This window comes from Anser anser (assembly GCF_964211835.1).
Source record: "Anser anser genome assembly, chromosome: 1".
Taxonomy (NCBI): Eukaryota; Metazoa; Chordata; class Aves; order Anseriformes; family Anatidae; genus Anser; species Anser anser.
The window spans coordinates 33,616,142-33,634,719 of NC_139720.1; the positions used below are offsets into that span (position 1 = coordinate 33,616,142).

At 42.7% G+C, this 18,578-nt stretch overlaps 1 protein-coding gene and 1 long non-coding RNA gene across 6 annotated transcripts in view; one reads left to right on the forward strand and one right to left on the reverse strand.

The window, feature by feature from the left end:
- The window catches only part of SCAF11 (SR-related CTD associated factor 11), a 47,902-nt gene extending 37,873 nt beyond the window's left edge, over positions 1–10,029 (reverse strand). Inside the window, exon 1 of one of the 2 annotated variants that reach the window (XM_083845524.1) lies at positions 9,762–10,029. The gene's annotated coding sequence lies outside the window, so the exon portion shown is untranslated. The remainder of the gene's footprint in view (positions 1–9,761) is intronic. The other variant, XM_083845523.1, reaches the window with a different exon arrangement.
- Positions 10,030–10,282: 253 nt separating this feature from the next.
- Positions 10,283–18,238, forward strand: LOC310886067. Of its 4 annotated transcripts, XR_014575098.1 has the most exons (6): positions 10,283–11,105; positions 11,252–11,377; positions 12,209–12,271; positions 12,359–12,443; positions 12,900–12,987; positions 13,249–18,238. It is a non-coding gene; the product is annotated as an uncharacterized lncRNA (long non-coding RNA). The 4 variants fall into 4 exon arrangements; XR_014575099.1 differs by lacking the exon at positions 12,209–12,271; XR_014575100.1 differs by lacking the exons at positions 12,209–12,271; positions 12,359–12,443.
- Positions 18,239–18,578: the final 340 nt, after the last annotated feature.

An 18,578-nucleotide genomic window follows, 5' to 3' on the forward strand; every position in this document is an offset into this window, starting at 1 on the left:
TCTTGTCAAACTGCCCCCCTACATGGACATGCCGGTACATAGATTATCTGCCAACTCCATGAAAATGCAAGGTAAAGCTTGAGGAATTGCTGCAATGGCTCTGATTATCACATCTAGCAGCCTGACCATCAGAAGAGCTATGGGTTTCAAGGCAGATTTAGAGCCTCACAGTGGGCACAGAGGGTAATAATTTCCTTCCTGCATAAGTTTGTAACACAACCTGGCTTAAGACACGCCATAGGAACCTTTTAAAAATCAAGTCAAGGGAGTAGGCAGTATTCTTCACTGAAGTTTAACAGAAGAGCACCCGTAAGACACAGGTGAAACAACAGCAGGGAACACCATGGCTTTTACAGGTTGGTATGTGCTGGTACAGACCAGACTGAATTCTAGCTCCTAACATTTAAACCCCTTCAGTTTATTGGGCAGGATAAGAAGCTAGCCAAGCAATGTCAGAACCGCTATTTTATGTACAACAGTGCTGACAAGTCACACTCATCTACAAGTTCTTTCAGTGCTCTACATTCCCTAACAGTAACGGGAGAATACTTTATTCATTATACGTTATTCACATGCGTAGCAGAGTGTAATCACGTTATAGGCCTACTAAGAAAAGTCACTATCCAAAAAGCTCCAGTAAAACAGAACTAAACCAAGCATGCTGCCAATTTCAAAAAAAGGGCAACATTTATAAGACTCGCATTTTGCCATTAATACCTGCATCAAAAGCATGATGCCAACTTAACAATTCTTATTTAAGAGCTTTATCAAAGCTAAAAGAAACCCCCAACTCAACAGATTTACACACATCCAGACTGACAATAGCAGCAACAACAAGTGTATATTAAGGGAACTTCCCATATCTCCTGTCCTGGGAAACTCATGCATAGGCCAAGCATTCCTTCATGCCAGAATCCCAGCCATGCAGCTGGCCACCTGATCTACCAGCCTTTGCATTCCTCTCCTTCTCATCAGTTTGTATCTTGTATGCTGGAACAGGCTCCCCAGGGCAGTGGTCATGGCACTGAGCCTGCTGGAGTTCCTTGAAGCGTTTGGACAATGCTCTCAGATACATGGCCTGGTTTTTGGGTGGTCCTGTGTGGAGCCAAGAGTTGGACTTGATGATCCTTGGGGGTCCCTTCCAACTCAGGACATTCCGTGATTCTAATAAAGAAAAGTAGGTAGGTAGGCTACCGAAGAAATGCAATATTAGTACTGAGGAACAAGAGATAACAAAAGGACAAAGTCAAAGGTCTCGTGCTAAACATCAGTTGATAAACATCAGAGTCTCTGGCAAAACTCCAAATACCACCCCAAGAAGCCATCTCAGTCTTAAGTATGCAACTTAGGAGAACATGGGGCACTAAGACTCAAAGTGTTATACCCCTACCCCCTCCAAAAAAAGGAAATACACGAGGGCTCTTTTGGTCTCTACTGCTTCGCTCACCAGAACCATAAATATCTACACAACTACCGGGGCAACCCACAGGAAGACTGCTATTTCCACAAGTCAGGAAAGGTATCATGTTTGACTAAGAGAGTTAGAACAAAGGGATATTCACTCTTTTTCAAATATCTTTGTCAAAAACGCACTGAAGAAAGCTACCTCACACACATCCATCCTGACCATTCTACCACGCAAGGCTGAGACCCATTTCTGAGGAAGCTCACAAAGAAGTGAAGAAGAGCTGGTAACAAGCTTGCACAGCAGTTAGGAGCTTTGAGACATGACAAATTTGAGCTGGGTACCAAACTAGTTACCTTCCTGGCACTGACACTTAATTACCTACAGAAAGCAAATTTCATTTCTCATCTTTCTGCACCGCCAACCGTAACATACTTTGTTCCACTAGGATAGGTGGCAAAGTTTGGGCCGTGTCCTGAACTTACATTAAGAGTTCATAGCCAGTAAGCTGCAATGAGAAACACTGTCTCGGCAGATTCCCTCTGCAAGTCAATCTGAATCAGTTAGCCAGCATTTTGCATATCTGTGAGGTTAACTCAGACCACACGAATTTACATACATAAACTATGGAGAAATGACACCTCTGCATCATCGGTACATTCGGCGTGACCACTGACAGCCAAGATGGCCAGTGCTCAGGCATGTTTAGTTCTGACTAAGAACTAAACGAAGCTAAGCTTGTTAATCAGCAAGGAAAAAAAATCACTGTTAGGAGTTGTAAGGGTGCAGTCTCATTTGATTCAAAGTATATATTCACAGCTGATATCTAACCTGCACTTCAAAGCCACACTCATCTCCCTACTGCCTCTTTAGAGAAATTTCTCTTGTTTGCAAGCAACGACCTTTCTGTTCTGACAGGAGACAAGCCTTACTCAAGCCTCTGTCAGCTCCTGAGGATGCAGAAGTGCTGGGGACAAAGCTGCATAGCTTACCTAGGCATCGGAGTAAGGCTACTTGGCAGGGTAGGACTGCCACTCGTAACGCTGCTTTCCAAAAGCATCCTGAATCACAAAAGACAAATCCCAGGCCTAGTCTGTACAGAAGTTTATGGCTGGGCCCACGACAGCCCTAAGACAGGGTTTAACACATCATGGAGCCACTATCCCACGCAAAAGCCAGTTCATTTATACAGCGGCCAGGATGAACAGAAGCTTCTGAGGACTGATACAACATAAAATGTATACTCAGAAATTAAAAGAGGACCTTATTTTGCTTTCCAAAGCAGTTATTTTCAATACAAGGCAATAAGCACGGTGCCTGTTGTGCTGTGCCATGCGTATGGTGAGAAACCCCCCCAGAACAAGCACTGTGCCACGACTGTTCCCACAGGGAGAACACACCTGTGCGCCAGGGCTAAATCACGCTGCTCCACACACTGCTGGTAAACACGCAGGTATCACAGCCATTAACATCACACAAAGAAATACGCAACAGAAAACAGACAACGCGACGTCCTCTCACTAAACATACAATTCAGCACTTAGGTGTTTCTTCCAAGCAACCCGTGACTGAGTTGTGTGAAATTGAGATTTGCAAACAACAGGAACTAATTGGGGATTAGATACTATTGTCATGGTGCACACGGTTCGGGCAACTAAACCAAGTCAGCATAAACTCACGACCCCATCTTCCTCTCCTGAGGGTCCTGAGTCACACGTATACTTTTGCAGCTGGAAGGGATAGCATTACATACCAAAGTCAGCAAAAATGGCTCAGCCATTTCCAAGAACAGTTAAAGCGTTCTTTTTTTTTTTTTTTCCTAGCCACTTGGAAGCAAGCACCAATATTTTCATGCTTTCCACCCAAGAGCAGATACTTGGCAGTGGGTCACCGAGATCAAGAACACGCTTTCCACACAAGTAACCCTTCCAGACCTAGCCAGGGCACAAATCTGAAAAAAAAAAAACTTTGCATTAACTCAGGAAATCTTTGTTAGTCGTTGCATTTATTTTCTCCCCATAAGTTAGATCTGTGCTCAGCATACACTAATAATTTCAAGTTCCTATCCCATTGCTACTCTGCACATGCAGCATTCCCACAAGATGAATGAGCATACTTCAGCCAGTGCTATGGCAACACAGCAGGGCTTGCTGCAATCACTTCTCCGATGCTAAAGAAACTCGGAAGACCATCTTTATGTTTCTTAATACCATCCTAAACATGCCCAAGCGGCGGGGCTTACACACCAGGGATGCAGGAGATGAACCAAAAACACCTTGCAAAGACAGCGAGAAGTGGAAAAGCTAAGACCTTTTAACAGGGGAAGGAAAACGGATGGCAAAAGTGGTAGAGTAAGAGACAGAGTAAGACTGACCTCAAACGAAAAGCTCCAGGGTCACAGCAATGGCAAGCATATTTAAGAAGTAAAAAAATAAAATAAAAAATGTGGCAACAAAACCAGAGTGGTAGGTGATTAGAATATTATATTGAGCCAAAAAAAGAGAAAGGGCTGAATCTAGCAAAGGAAGAAATAACATGTAATTGTCCATTTACAGATTACCATTATTTTTTCTTCCACCTACATTATGGTAGTCTTATTGCTCAGCTTCTGAATCTTGAATTCCTGCAAACAATGGCATCCCTTGAGTAGAATTATGCAGTCCATAGGCTCCTGTATCATTTTCTGGATTTAAACTGAAAAACGCACTCCAGAAGATCACATAGAACCATACCCACACCCTTGTTAAAAATACACTGAATTTGAGTCCTCTATTAAAAGCCTGCTGTTCTTTCGCTTTAAACATCAAATGAAGAGCTCAGTGATATAACATGCTCTTTTGGAACCTATGAAAACCTTCATCTCCATAAGAACTAATTTCAGCTTACATTCAAAATACACAGGCATTGATTTACAAACAGGACAAAGAAAGTAGCATGGCCATTTCTAAGTGTTTTGCCTTGCTGAGGCATACTCTTAAAGAAGTACTAGATGAAAGCTATGATGTTAAAAACCATGGTTCTCGAGCTCCTTTTCCCTTTGAATAACAGTATTTTATAAGCTGCGGTCAAAGACCTACACTAACCACTTATAAATGTCAGACAAAAAACACTATTTTTGGAAAGTGGTGTAAAAATACGGAGCTTGCATAGGTTTTATCATGACAATTGAAACAATCTTGAGCATCTTATTTTGCACAAAATCTCTTCCAGTACTTGTAGAGCAATGCATTAGATGCCATTTGAGAAGCAGCAGATAGATGGGGAGTAAGCAGTTTCAATTACTGTTCATCTGGCTTTCACAGCCCTTACTTACTCAGTGATCACTTTCAAGATGGCTAAAATAAAGCTAGAAAGATATAGCCAGGAATGGAAGACAGGGATTAGAGAGAAGGTTTCCTTGATACCAGTAGCAACAGACAAAAGGTGACACAAGCTATTAGCCACAAAAGGGGGAAAACCAGACCTGAGCTTGAAAAGGTATCTCAAACTCCATAATCTTTACCTTCAGCTACTGAGGACAGTCCGCTAACAAGAAAACATGTAAAACACAATTCTGGGGTACTTTCACCCCAGAGACGGCATCAAGAAATTACCTAAAACAAAATAATACTTGGCTGTGAGCTCTTAAATAATCAACCCAGCTTTTGTTATAATTGATTGCTATATCTCATTGCAAAGCTTCCAAGAGAAGTTTCCCATGTCACCAGTGCTAGAAGCTACTTACAGCGATGAACACCATCCTCATCCACAGCTTCTTGCCACAATAACAACTACAAAACAACTGCTGGTGCCAACTAGCTTTACTCAGAGTTGCACTAGGTGCCTTCTTGCTCAGACTTGGGAAATTGCATTTAAAAAAAAACAGCAACACGCAATTGCATTGGTATAGAGAGAAGGGTATACATTACCTTCGTTGCTACGGGAATCTTTATTTGGTAGCACCTCAAATGAAACTCTAATGAGTTCAAGGTACTAACACACTGCTTTACTCTAACTGTTTCACAGTACTTGCAATTAGTTCTTGAACACCTATCTATAGTCCACAGGGGCCGCTACCTTTTGTATCACAGGCAGCAAACTAAGAACATTTAAGACAAGCAGAACTGCATAGAAGTGATTATTCAGTGGCTGTACAGAAGGCAGAGTGTTTCATTGTCTCTCCTTCTTGTATCTTCAGAATCACTGAAGTAATTTGTTCTAGGCAGCGAACAGCCTAATTAACACTGCTCATCTGTCTTCAGATTCTACCTGAATCACAGTGTCGACACAAGTGTCGAGTACCATTAGGGCTCAGTTTCTTGTAAAATTCTCCATTTCAAAGGCAGAAGTCTTCCCTGCTGCAGTTCTGTCCTGCCGTGCTATCAAAAGGTATGGACGTACGTGAGGACTTCTAGCCAGATGCTGATCTCAGGGATTTCCCACTCACTGTTACTGTTGGCAGCCTAATAAAAGCCAAGCAGCAAGAAGAGAGACACGTGTTAATGCACTTGACGTTTCCAGGCAATTTCATACTAGTTTGGAAAAGTTCCAAACGTTGAATGCATCAGTCAGGTTTACTCGCAGATAGTATCCTTGAAGGAAGATCACAGTTAGGCAGTGCTTACAGACCTAATAGCAGATGAACAAAGACTGCATTTTAATGGGAGTCCACCAATCCTTAAATAACATCTGCATTAAGACAGACATCATTATTAGCATCTATTAGAAAAAGTGACCAGATACCGCTTTTTGCCACAGCATTAGGCTTTAGATAACAGCTTCTGAAAGACTTATTTCTTCAATATTCTGCTTGATAGCAAAAAGCAAACTTTTTCCCCAGTTCTCTCTACATCCTCATTCATATATATTTTTATTGTACATCTATATGTGTGAAAGAATCTGAAATCATCTCAGAAATTTAAGAATGCCACTGGCCACAGAATCAAATACAGTTGCTGTGATGATGGAATACGCGTGGGTTGCACACTGATTATTCCACGTACCAAACTGTGACCTAACGTAGGGACCATTCACCAAGTCATCCTTAACCCTCTTCAAACACAAATACACAATGGTATAAAAAAATTTGCTTTATAGAAGATTGACAAAATTTCTAGTGAAAATAATCCAATATCTGGATTATTATGATTATTAACATCAAAACTCAAATTTTGCTTTTTCCTGGGGGGAAAAAAAAAAGAGTAATGCTAGTGTTATATGAAGATAATTTACAGAAAGTATTACTTAATAATAAAAGGTGAAGGGGTAAAAATGTTCATTTTATCACCATGTACACCAAGGTAATGTGTAGATACACATATGCCTACATGTGTACATATATTTGTTACCTTACTAAATGTATTTAACACAAAGTTTATTTTAATCTTGCCTACTTCGTAGATAATTAAATGCGGTATTTTGATCATCCTTTGTCACGTCAGTTAACAACTTTGCCAGCCCAGAAATGACAACTTTCACATTTGGTTAAGTTTAATTAGTTTTCCTTAAGCCTTTTAGTTGGAGAAACAATCAGAAGTGCCATAAAAATAAGCTGTAGTAAAACAGTATGTTTCTACAAGCAACAGGCTTTTAAAACAACAAAATAAAACTGCCAGGGAAAAACTGTTTGTTGAATCTGGTGTGGGCCACTGAAGCACAGATCGTGCGTATTCAGCCTTTGAGAGTCCCTCCAACAGTCGCTCGGCCTTCAGCACACCCTCAAACCTAGACGTAGAGACGTGATGGACAGCTGAGCATTAAAAGACATGCACGCATTCACCTTCCACCAGCTGCAGCCCTTCATGTGTTATTTCATGACTGCACACCGCTAACTTCCTACTCAGGGGAATTGTCCGTGCTCAGGTGGTTCGGGGTACCAGAAGCAAGCAACTCGCAGACCCGGAAAGAGATGTTCACAGCTTTTAGCTTGCAAACTGTACCTATCACCTCAGTTAACAACCTCACAACCTCATTGTTGGCTTAAAAAAGTCACTGCGCTCATATCCTCTCAGATCAAGGTCACTGCCCTTCAGGGTACAGCGGACCAGTACACACATATGAAATAAAACGTGCCTATGCTGCCGAAAAGCCACGAACTAGTTCTTGTTCTGAAGCACTCTACATAGTGTACACATTAGAAGCCTCTGATATCTATGGCTATAGTGTTAAATTTATACCTTAAACCTAGTTCTATCTCCAAGTTGGCAAAATAGGCAAAAAAAAAAAAAAACAAACAATGTTGAGACTTACAAAACCCACTTTAATCTCAAATGCATTTCAGAATTCATTCATACAAGTTGTCAGCACTGAAGAATCTTCTTGGACATCAGTAGGAACTAGACCGCACGTTTCTGTTACTGTTAACTGGAAGGACATTTCCTACCCCTCAGCTTAGACTGCCAGCGAAAAAGAAAATCGCAGTGCTGAAGCAGTGGACTCAGCAGGCCAGGTTTCAGTAACTCCGGTACTGGCACGACAAGTCAGCCCATCCAACTTTTTCCAACAGCGTTCTGCCACTCCCCCAGTACACAACATTAACTGAAACAAACCACCCTTACGGCAATTACTATATAAAGCACACTTTAGCTAACCTAAGTTTTTGCACTTTTTATAGTACTCAGGACAGTGGAAAACTGAGAATATTCAGCAAAGAAACTCTGAAACAGGTAAAAGCAGATGTTTGTAACCAGAGCCGAACCATTACGCATCACGAGCAGAACCATATACAAGTTTTATAAAGCCAGAGGCTAAAACTCATGTATAAAGTGTGACTCAAACTACAGTCAGTCAAGAGCAAAAAGAAGCTCTTTATCACCTGGGTGGTTTAAAAGTGACAGCTGAGTAATTGTAAAACAACAAACTTACATCTCCATGTTGAGTCAAACTCAAGATCCTTCATGTATTGTGCTCGAGCTCTACGAATTAACATTGAAAAAAACTCACCAAATTCCTGGAGAAGCATTCCCCATCTTAAAGTGATCCGAGCACAAGATAAACTAGTGCCTCCAGTTTTATTTTTATTAGAGAAAGCCTAAAAACATTCTGTTTTAAGACAATTTGGATGAGAGAGAGAGATGATGTTTTTCTGAGGCCACAAAGTTCTTGTCCATTCTGCATAATCAGAAGCAAACTTTAAGTCACGCGGACCATAAAATAAAATTGGTGTATTTCTTACGTGGGCCATCTATCACTCTGGAGGTCAACGCATCAGTAACTGTAAACTACTGAAATAAAACCTGTTGAAGTCTGACATTGTAACTTTTAGTAAAAACCTAAATAGTACCCCGCCCTCCCCCCCCATTTCTCTTGTCTCCTCTAAGGAAAGCAAACAAAAGTTATTATATTCATTAAAAAAAAAAACAAAACACTAAAGGAAACATTTGGAAGAAGTTCTTGGGAACTTTCCCAAGCCTTCTCCATATGGCAAAAGAGGATGCTATTTTTTTTGGTGCATATGCATCTCCAAGTACAGCTTCCCAAAAAAGAAAAAAAGAAAGAGACATGGTTTACCCTATATGATCAACCAACTAACGTTGGATTTTAGTCACTGACATTTCATTTAAGAAATCCACTCTTTATGTTAAGAAAGGAAGAAACCACGACAAACTGACTAGAGGCTTCCCCCGTCCTCCCATGCACAAGAACGTTTGAACACCCAAACTGTAAAATTCTGCGCTAAACTACAACTCACTTAAAGCTCTGACCCAAAGGAGAGTTAAAAGCTCGATGCGTTAACGATACACAAACACGACACCAGCCACTAGAGTTAGCTTTTTTTCCTAAAAAAAAAGATATGTGAAGCCTCACAAGCGGTTGTCCAACAACAAGAGCATTCCGATCCACCACACACTTATCGTTTGGGCTGGAGCAGCCACGACAGTTTGTTCACATTTTTATAAAGCGATTCTTTGCCAGTGGCAAACTCAGTCGCTGATACCAGATATCAGTAACGCTTTGGGCTCTCTCCCTGCTACCTCGTTCTTCCCGAAAAGTTGCTCTGCAGGGAATATTACGGGAGGAGAGGGGTTAGCCCCACCAAACCGTGCCGCATTCAGGTGCCAAACGCGTTGTCAGAGCCGGCCACGCTGCGGGCCGGTCTCCCAGCCCCCCGCACGCTCCCTGAGGAGCCCCAGGACGGGCAGCGCTGCGGAGCACAGCGGCGGCGCCCCGGCGGCCTGCCAGCCCCCTGCCAGCCCCCTGCCAGCCCCGCTCGGCGTGGGGCAGCCCGGGACGGGCTCCGGAGCCGCCCCGTTTTGGGAGCCGGCCGGCGGGGGCGGGCAGGCCGGGAGCAGCCGCACCGCCGGGCCCTGAGGGAGGGGAAGGCCCCGCCGGGCCCGGGCCGCCCCCCGGGCGCTCCCCATCCCCGCCGCCGCTTTACCTGGCGCCGTCCCCACCATGGAGCGGAGCCTCCGGTTGTCCCCAACGCCGCCTCCGCCGCCGCCGCTGCTGCTGCTGCCGCCTGGGGGCTTCCTCCAGCGGCTCGCCGCCTGCCTCCGGGGCCGAGCGGCGGAGCGGGCTCAGCGGCCGCCGGGCCACATGTCCGCCGGGACAGGACGGGGCTGCGCGGTACCGGCGGGGCCCGCGGGGGGGCGCTGCGCGGGGAGGGAGGGGAGGAGGCGGCGTGGCGGCCGCCAGCGAGACGCCTCCAAACCGCCCCGCCCGCGGCGGCATTGTGGGAAAGGTCCTCCGGGGGCGGGGGGCGGCACCGGGCGGGGAGGCGGGGCGCGGGCGGGGGCACGTGACCCGCCGCCGGTTGGCGGGGCGGGGCGGTGGGGGGGGGGGGAGGCGCGGGGCGGGCTCGGGCGCCCCCTGCTGGCGGCGAGGCGGAGGGGCGCGGCCCGGCCCGGGCGGCGGTGGCGTCATCACAGCGCGACGGGGGGGGGGGGGGTGTGTGTGAGGGTCAGCACCCTCGTTCCTTCACAGCCCTCCCTTCTTCGTTATTTTAATAACCTGAACCCATCTCGGCCCCTCGTTTTAATAAACTTAACCCAAAGCAGCCTCTGTCTGTTCGTTATGCGAGTGTGGTGTGGCCGATGTGGCGCAGCGGGGCGATGAGCACAGCCCTGCGTAAGCTGGGGGCGATGGCGATGGCGATGGCCATGGCCATGGCGATGGCGGGTGAGGGACCAGGGGGCGGTAGGGTGATGGCCGCCCGCCCTACGAGGCTGCCCGGCCAGGAGGCGGTGGCGGGCTGGGGCTTGGTGGAGTGTGGCGGTGTGGCTGTTGGGGCACGGTGGGGCAAGGTGCGCGTCGGAGTCTGGGGAGAGTGGTGGCACCTCGTTATGGAGAGTATTAATTTAGGATTAAGTCAGAAGAGCTTGAATTAAGTAAGAGCAGCCCGTGGGGACAGCGCGTGAGAAGAGGCAGAGGAAGAAAGGAAAGGACTGGCTTCATTAGCGGGCTGCAGGGAAATGTAATAATAAGCAGGTCTCTAGCCATAGGTAGGAAAGCACAGACAGAAGAAAGATGACGAAATGTGTAAGGTAAGTCTGACTTTAAGGGTTATTAAGGTTAATGAACTCCATCATCTGAAGAAAGGAATGAGCTGTTTTGAAGGATGAGATTAAAGAAAGCCCTGTTGCAGACTAAGACAGATGACTTTCAGTGCTGCATCTTGAGTAGACTGAAATCTTGAATGACCCTCAAACCAGACACTGGAGCAGTTAAGAAGGAGGAATGGTGAGGGAACAACAGCACTGTGTTCGACTATCCGGTCACAGAGGTAAGGTTTTGTTGCAAGGAGGCCGTGCTACACAGAACTGCCGTATGTTTTTACTCACTATTGAGTCTCGTAGTTAAAATGACTCCTAAGTCACTTGAGACTCAGAGATGTAGAGGAAGCCTCGGTATTCGCTGTTTCTGTCACAGGTCGTGAAGACGTTGCTGTCAGCTCCTCTTGCTGCACAGATCACGTTGCGCAGAGGAGCCAGGGAAGCTGATGGGAGGTTTCAGTGACAGAGAGGAATGCAAGGAGAAACACTCATCACATCTGAGGTGCTGTCTGTACTTTTGTTTGATCCTGTGATCGTGTATCTTACATGGGTAAAAGAGAGGCATCCTTATCCTTTCCAGCACTGACCTTTATACCTACTCATACAGCTTCAAACGTATGCTGTATTACCAGAGCTCCTTTGGCCCTTTCTCATCCACCTTTGGAGACGAGCACGTGTTGTACGCTGTTTACAGTTGAGAGGAAAACCTGGGACTTCACTGCTGTCAGGTTCTGAGCTTTTCTGTGTGCCAACAAAGTTCCTGCCCTCAGAGGTTTCCAGTCCTACCTGGGCTGAAGAGATTTCAATAACGATATGGTAGATCAAGGGGAGGTGGTGGATGAAAAAGCAAGGATGAGGCAGGGCATGGTAGAGTGGAACTCCTGGAGGGCGAAGCGGTAGCTATCTGTGAGTGAAGAAATTAGGATTAGCATAGAGTGCAGAGGGGAAAATGGAAATACTTGTGTTTTGGTGTTGTAAATTTGAATTTTTTTTACTTTGGAGTATCCTTCACCGTTGAAATGATCCTATGCCATTTATTATCTGAAAACCATTGCAACGAGGGCAAACAAGGGATGGGCAACACTGACCTTGTGATTATTTCTTTCTCAATGTAATAAACCCAAATGAACATGAAGTGGTATTTTTGTAGTCTCTAAGCTGCCAGTACTACATTGTGTCTCTGAAAGAGATGGAGTGAAAAAAAATTAAATTAGTAAGCTGTTCTTCCTATAGTGACATTCTTGGGATTGATTGATTAAAGCTACCAAAATATTCAATATCCAGGGAACAGAAGAACCATTGGTGACATGATGTTTTTGCTCTTTGTTTTCAGATGCTCATTTGAGCAATGAACGATTCGTCTCTTTAGCTCTTGTATTCCGGGCTTTTGAGGAATGTCGGTATATTCAAATGGCATAAAAAAAAGTCTGGAGTAGACTCAGAGCTGATTCAGAACTCATTCAACCTCTTTGCCCCCATTTAGGATCAGTCTTGTATCCATTGCTCCTTTGTTCACTTTGTGCTTCAAAGCCTCTGTAGGTGGACTGTCTCTTCCAAAGCGTCCTCAGGCAAGCTATTTCTCTGGTTTAAATTTTTTGCTTTTGTTAAGCTGCTCATAATCCATAACCTGGATCCTTCCTGTTGCATCAGAAGCCCATAGTTTTAGTCCTGTCCACCGCTGGCACAGGGAACAACAGATTGTTTCCTTCCTCTTTGCAACGTATTTTTATCTGGTCTTAACTTTAAAAAAATTATTCTCAGACTTCTTTTTTAGGCTAAACAGCATTGAAAGGCCCACTAAAATCAAGTACATCAGTGTTCTGTTTCTCCTGTCCAAAGGGCATGTTACTCTGGTATAAAATGAATTGTGATGGGTATGACATCATTTGATGTTGGTTCATACCTTCTTATCTTTGAGGTACTTGCAAGGGGGTTGCTTGATTACTTTTTTTTTCCAGAAGTTTTCTGTGTGTCTCTTTATTCCCCTTTCCAGCAATGAGTTTTGATCTTTGCTTTCATTTCAGATTCAATTTTGACTTGTGTTTAGATGTGATGCAGAAACAAAAACAGACAAGAAACAACAACAACAACAAAACCTTGGACATAAACTAGGTAGCTTATCTCATTTTTCTAATAATGTAGTAGTCTGAACTTTCTGTCTTTAGTACTTGCATTTTCATTGCTTCTTAGGGAATTTTTAATTTGGGAGTTCTGGAGCATATGTATATGTATCCAAGTAAGTAGGTTGTGTATTCTGTGTGTCATAATGCCTTGGATACTTGGCTGCACTAACAAAGCTATTTCAGTGTTAGAGTTTTTCATTCTTTAATAGTTCTGAAAGCCTGATTGAGATATTGTGTTTTTTATTTACAGGCGACATGTCTTTGCTTGTAAGCGTCATTGTTTGGAAATACAGCATAATATTATATAAATGAAAGTAAGCAGAATGAGTCAACAGATACTAATGAGGAATTACAGACTTCTGCTTTTTTAGCCGAAGAGAATGCAAAAGGCTGGTCTGCAAAAGTTTGGTCTAAAACCTGAAAAAATCTGTTTTGGGAGTGTAGCAAATTTAGATAACTACTTTTTTTTTTTTTTTTTTCCTCCTTGTATTTGTTTTAATAAATTCTAAGGGCCACGTTGGAAACTTTTTACAATTGTCAGAGTTATCAAACATCTGCTTTGGTTCACTGCCCATTAAAGCCTTTCCCCATCTCATACAACATACTCATCCCTTTCAGATATCGATACTGGACTTGTTTTGCCCAGCCGCAGAAGACAGTGAAGACTGGAGTCTTTTTTTTTTTTTTTTGTATTATAATTCATTAGAAGGGATTAATCAGCCACTGTTAATTCTATTATTGGTATTTGAACCAACCATTTATTAAACTAAATATAGAAACTCTGTTGGCTTCATCTTTGACAACATTCATCTCCAGAAGGATCTGATGGGTGTGATCAGATAAGATAAGACTTGGCAGCACACATTTCAGAGTCACAATATTTCCATACCCAGGAACCACGCATCAGCTCCTGAGAGTTTCCCGTTCAATTAAAGCGTGTTCTGGCTCTGAAGCTGAAGGGGAGGATCTTGGATAAAACCCTAGAAAACAAGACTCTCTCAGTTCTTTGTGGATAACACCAGTCCTTTTATATAGGATCAGAGGAATTTTATAATGCTCTTGGCCAGAGTTTTCTTCTCTGTATGGTGTTAGTGGTCACACTCTGACGGTGCTCCGTGGAGATGTGTTGGAATCCTCTGGAATAAATCCCACTGTAGAAATGAAAGATGTTATTAACAGCAAGACTGAATATCATGAAGAAGAAAAGGTTTCTTGTGTTTAGGGTTATGAGGAAACAGGATGTGAGATAATTAGCCATAATTTATAATATATAACCATATTGTTTCCTTGCGAAGGAATTGGGATGGGTGTTAGCCTGTCATGGAGACACTATTCTTTAATTATTCCAAGAGTTCCCATGAGCATTTTACAAATATTCTAGCAGTGAGCTGTGACAAACCACATTCTTTCGCAGTCTTGAAACAAAAAATGCTTGGAGCTTTTGACAGCAGCATATATTATGTACATACCTTGCAAATTCTAACACAAAACCAACAGTGCACTCCTTAGGAAAAATAGCTTGCATTCTTTTCCTGTTTCAAATAATGTTTTCTGAGTTGGGGGATGTTGACTCGTCTAGCTAAGTTAGCATTCTGGACTTAAGCTGAACCCCGTTATGCAATGGTCCTCTCTGCCATCCTCAGAGACTTACCGGTTGCACTCAGACTTGCTCAAACAGGTTGTGATAAATATTATTGAAAGCCGTGGGTGTAACTACCGCCCTTCTCTTGGAAGAGCCATAGGAGATAGCTAAGCAAAAGCCAAGTTAAACTCAAATCAAAGGCATCCACAGGCTTGAACTCTTTGGGTGGAGAGGTTTTGCCGTGCTCTGTGTTGAACTGATCCCTGAGTGTGTGCGTGACAGAGCAGCGAGAGGGAGGATGAGGGGGAGCGGAGTTAATCAGTAACGCCAAGGAAAAGCTGACAGTTCAGCCGAAGTATTTAGGGAAGTAGCGTCTTTCACATTTGTGCAAATAAACAGCATAAGCCAAAACGTGGCACAACATTCCTTACTCCCCTATCGGCCTCTCCTCACACGGAGTTGTAAGAGCTCACGCTGTTACCCACCCACTTTCATCGAATGGTGCAACAGCGCATAACGTGTGTGAATCAGCCACCAAATGTGCTTCAGGAAAGCTTGTGACAAATGTAGCATGAAACACAGGAGCAAGCTGTACGTTTTGAAGCTACAATGTTTACTAGGAGCTGGTGGTACGACCAGCTACAGCAGGGGATTGCGCCTTTCAGGCTGTAAGTGTGATTATGATTACTTTCAGATATAGCCCAAGGATGTGCTACATGATTGCAGCTGCGTAGGTCACTCCTTCAGAAACCTTGCGCTCTCAAAAGGCTGAGGAATGACAAAAAACCAACCACTATTTCTGCTTTTTTCATTCTCCCCTTTCTAAAAGCATTGATTTTGTTTTATATTTCTAGTTTCCTTTTTTTTTTTTTTTTTGCATTAATCTCTGCATATAATTTACTTAAACAGTGGCTGATTAGTGTTTAGATCAATCAGCGCTCTTTATCATTTAATACTATTTAAATACGCAGCTTGGCAAGGGTTGGCTTTTGATACCTCCTTCTCACCCAGCACTGAAAGTGTGTCTCAACCCATATCTGCTGTAGATTCAGCCTTGTCTTTGGGAAACTCTTTGCTGTAATTGTCTTGATACAGGAAACATATAAATTAAAATAATTTGTACTTCTCCCATGTGGCAGTGGGAAAAGGTACATTTAAAACTACATGAAGAATTTTAAATGACTGATTCTTAATATATTTCATGTAAGGTCTTGTCTTTTCTTTCCTTTTGACATAGGAATGTATCCATTAATGTTCTTGATTAATGAGGGTATGGTAAACTGCACCCTTCTGGTATATATTACAATACTTCAGCTACGTAAAGCAATTGTTAAGTGCAAATTCATCAGTTTGACTTCTTCAGCTCATGTCTTTATTACAAATGAGTAACAAATTAGGCATATCTAGGTGTTACTGGGGAAGTGAAGGAACCCTATGAAATTAAATGTCTCAGAGGCTTGTCACATGGTAGGATTGATTGGTATTTTGTTATTTGCATGTTGACTCCTAACATTTAGCATACAGCTGGAGTCCATAGGCAGATGCGTTGCTCCCACTGGATAGCAACACGCTCTTACATCTGAAACAATAGATAGTGAAAACAGTGTTCCTTCACCATCTTTTTTTCTTCTTCGTGTGTACCCTAAGGGATGAAAACATCTCATCTATCAAGAGCTTATGCAGTCTGAACCATTACTGGAGAATATTATAACAGTGGAATTTAATAGCCTTGTTTTACTTGAATCAATATTTTTATACTCACATGAATATCAAAAGGATTTTATTTTTTAAACAGATGCAAAAGGGTCAATAGTTGATTCTTTACATCATGAGTAAGGGTAGGCTGATTTGTGTGTTCTTTTTCCTTGTATTAGCCTCAAGATGTTAGGAACACTCTTCTGGCCTTTGCTGGTCCTACTGCAGAAGAGCCCCATGTTCTTTATTTAAAATGCTGAATATTTAGCATAGACATTTTCTCTGAAGTATTGATTAACTACTGCAATTCAAAGGTGCTCATAAAAAATAAATAAATAAAAATCTGGCTTTAAATCCTTCTCCTCCTCAGTTGTCCAGCATTTTGAGTCTTGCAGTGTCATTTGCCCTTTCTTGAGATTTTGAATACACCAGACTTCTCAAAATTTCCTGCTGTTGCAGTTCTCCCATTGAGGAATTCTGTATCTGTAATTCCATTGTTTGGCAACAGCAGTAACTGGAGAGTGAAAAAGAGTCTCTGAAATTCAAGCTACAATGCCAGACAGATTTGATCTAAAAGAAGCTAGAGAACCTGATGCAGAACAGTGTCCCCAGAAAATGTCTGTTCATACCAAGAGAAGTTACCTTGCCTTCCTGTCTAAATTGTTCATCTCCCTAAGGTTTCAATGTCAGAAAAATCCAACAAACAGACTAACAGATCCCAAACTGATCAGTGTTTTACATCACTAAGCAGGGTGAAGCACTGATTCTGCTGACTGTTATGGGACAGTAACCATCAGCAAAAGAGAAGAGCAGATAACTAGAGGTGGTAATACTCTCTTTGCTCCATGTGAGTTGTCCAGCCTTGTCTGGAGATTCATGGAAGAGGCAGGAAATGTTCCACATTCACTTTTGGTAATGCTGGCAGAGTTGATAAAGCAGTAACAAGGAAAGAAGATTCTACTAGACTGTTTCTCTTCTGAGATGGCTCATTTCATGGGTTTGGTAAGTCTGTCTCTTTGTAGGCAGTTTGTGGATTCCCTTTGTTAATTGCATGGGTCTTTCACAGAGAAGGCAGAAAACAAATCTAGTTCAATATCACAAAACTGGAAAGAGTAGCTGTTCTGAGGTAGTGGCTCTCAGAGGACTAACAAAATATTTCTTCCGTTAACTTCTAATAACTAGCTTTAAAGTGGTCTGTGTTTCTTTAATTCATTCTTTAAATGCATTCCCCAGATGTCAAGTCCTAAGCACAACAGGCAATAATCCAAATTACTAAATTAAGAACAAAACTTGGCCATAACTTTAGGAAAAAAAAAAATCAGTTCAGACTTCAAATTATTTGCAAACAGCTCACGTGAATGCACCAATGCCAAAACCACCATCATCACCTTTTCCAAACAGCCATTTAGCTTTGTATTATTATCAAATACTTTATGTTGATAACTTAATTTGGACCTCAGTGATTTACTGCTCCAAATGTGGGCTATGTTATTGCAGTCCCTAGGCAATAAAACCCAGCTGATCACCCAGAAACAGCGGTAGAGTCACCCATGAGGTTGCTAACTAATGGTCTGACACAAACTGAAGTGCTGTTAGCTACCTAATAAACACATTTTTCATAGCAGATTTACTAATAAGGCCACCACTAAAAAGAACATCTCTTAATCATATATAATACCACTGATCTATTTTTAGTGTAAAATAAACAATCTTTTTACCCAAAACAAAAATTAAGTATCCACTCAACTAAAAGTGCAACCCATTTAATACTCTCTAAGAATAATAGTACAGTATGTTCAAAAGTCTGTTGAAATAAATAATTTCTGGCACTTCCCCCAAAATAATACTTCAACGAGCCTGTGCTTGTCGGCAGCTGCTTGCATTGACATTATGGAAAAAGGCAGCTAGGTGGAGGAGTTGTTAATGTTATAGCGTTCAAGGTAATGCAGCCACCATCCTGGGTGGAAGAGGTCCGTACCTTTATGCTCTGTGAAGAGGTTTGTTGAATCACTGAGGTTACTCACAGGATATAAAGTTGAACACCTAAGTAATTATTTCTAAGTCCATCATCACATGCCTCAGCTTTTTCTAGGCTGTTCTGTTTTTCTCCTATGGTTACAGTCAACAATGATTTTCAGCAGTTAAACTAGGATTTTTTTTTTCCTGTGGGGCTTTTTCCACTAGAATTATCTTAGTCTTAGAGATCTTACCAAATCTGTAAGCACCCTTACACTTGTAACTAACAACTAAAAGTAGTAAAATACTTCAGTACTTCAATAAGTTGGGCACTTTCTGATGCCCCC